At 41.4% G+C, this 1,954-nt stretch overlaps 1 long non-coding RNA gene across 1 annotated transcript in view; it reads right to left on the bottom strand.

Moving 5' to 3' along the window:
* Positions 1 to 1,948, bottom strand: part of LOC118415894 — a 20,059-nt gene extending 18,111 nt beyond the window's left edge. Inside the window, exon 1 of the long non-coding RNA XR_004831160.1 lies at positions 1,810 to 1,948. This is a non-coding gene — a long non-coding RNA (uncharacterized LOC118415894). The remainder of the gene's footprint in view (positions 1 to 1,809) is intronic.
* Between the last annotated feature and the right edge of the window lie 6 nt (positions 1,949 to 1,954).

Here is a 1,954-nt window from a genome sequence, read left to right as displayed (position 1 = left end):
AAGGTAATGTAAACTGCCAAAAAGGCCATAGAGAGCCTGCTATGGAGGCTACATATGGACTAACTACTAGCACTGGACTACTAGTATAACATTCCCCCGTTGAATGTTGGCCCGCTGTTGTGTATTTTCTTTTGGATGTTGATATCTGAATTTTTCTTATGCAGAAAGCTCTCAGCCAAATACATGAAACATTGGGTGTTCGTATGCTAACCGCGGCACGTGTTCATTGACAGATTTGTATACTTTGTAAAGTGGTGCAAAAGTCGAATCCATCCGCCAGGAGGCGTAGTGTTCCGACCGACACGTTTTCAGGACGTGTGACTAGGCAGGTTGGTATGACGTTGCGCTGTGTCATAAAATACTCTACATATTTCACAAATGACCAAATGTTTATTTAAAAATCCGCCTGTGTAAAAGCATTTTACACATAATCATTGTTTTTTTTTTTTAAATATTGCTCAATTACGTCTTTTACTTCAGCACATCCACCTGTAGCTATGTTTGACAGATTCTTTTGCCCATATGGAAAAGATGCAGTATTTGAAATTGTTGGCAATTGCTATTCTGTACGCACACTGACTTCCAACACTAACCTTACTTGCATGCAGTCATGCGGCAAACTTTACTATTCACTAGCGCTGCCAAGAGAACCTGTCAATTGCCTTCTGGAACCATGCCAGCACGCAGGGAACATGGCCTCTAGGATCAGATGGCGCCATTTTGATCTGTTACAGAACTGACATGTTACACTAAAAAGAAAAATAACCATTAGGTAATTCTTCCTATCTGGTACCCGGATCTTCAAATTGCATAAATATGGCGAAACAAGTTACATATCGTTAAAAGGCACGAGGAGACCCTTCAACGTTTAACACCCGGAGGCCCCAGAATTTAAGGGCCATTGACTGTAGACGTAATGTTAACGTTACACAACGCTGTGCTGGCATCGGGATGTGCAATACTAATAATCGATTGTCATCTGCCACTGAGCTCACTGAGACACAGCCTCCTCAACATACCCCCCACCCCCCACACACAGGCACACACGATTTACACTTACCAAACTAAGAAATGTTGTGATGTAATTATCATTCTATTAATTCATGTAATACTTTATAAGTTGATGATTTTTGTTCTCAGGTGTTGACAGGCTGATCGGCCGTAATTCCAAACACCCCATATTCGGTTCAACGTTACAGATATTAAGGTGATCATTCTAAGCACGAACTTCGCCCACACAAAGAGGGCAATGAACCTATCACGCCACCAATCTATCGCCAAGTTCTTCCATTACCGTGTCTGGTGGGACGGTGGAAAGTTCCCGAACTGTTAAGAACGCTCGGTGATTTGTTACCGAAATTCATAATACAATGTAATGATATTCAGACTCACACATGATGTTATGGAATTTCTAGGAAAATGAAATCGGCTCCATCGCATCAAAGCCAGGGGAGACGGACAAGGTTACAATTCCATGCCATTCAATCAAGACCTCAATCAACTCACACACAAACTGTGATATAAATATCACGTTCATTTACTAGTGCTGCGTTGTATACTACAACCACTGTTTTAAGTAAATGACCCTAACAAATCCGTTTCCTATCAATATCATTGCCTCTTATTTTGTATGCAAGCCACGGGTACATGCAGACAGCAATGTGAATGTCGCAATGCAGTGAAATCAGTTCATAGTTTGTCGACATTCTTCAACAGATTATCACAGACAAATAAAATATGATCTTACGAAACAAGAAATATTGCAAACGCACAGAAACTCCTGATATTGCAAACACACAGCAATTTTACCAGTTTCATAACGACAACGCAACGTAAAATGACGTCCTTTGGGAAACCTGGCGTGAGTCACGTCCTCGACTGTGCGGAACTGGAAGGAACAGGTTGGACATCTGGCATGCTGAGCTCTGATTGATGGACTAAAATAACATGACGT

Source organism: Branchiostoma floridae, chromosome 5 (assembly GCF_000003815.2).
Source record: "Branchiostoma floridae strain S238N-H82 chromosome 5, Bfl_VNyyK, whole genome shotgun sequence".
Lineage (NCBI taxonomy): Eukaryota > Metazoa > Chordata > Leptocardii > Amphioxiformes > Branchiostomatidae > Branchiostoma > Branchiostoma floridae.
The sequence above is the reverse complement of the archived record's forward strand: the minus strand, read 5'-3'. Positions and strand labels throughout refer to the sequence as shown.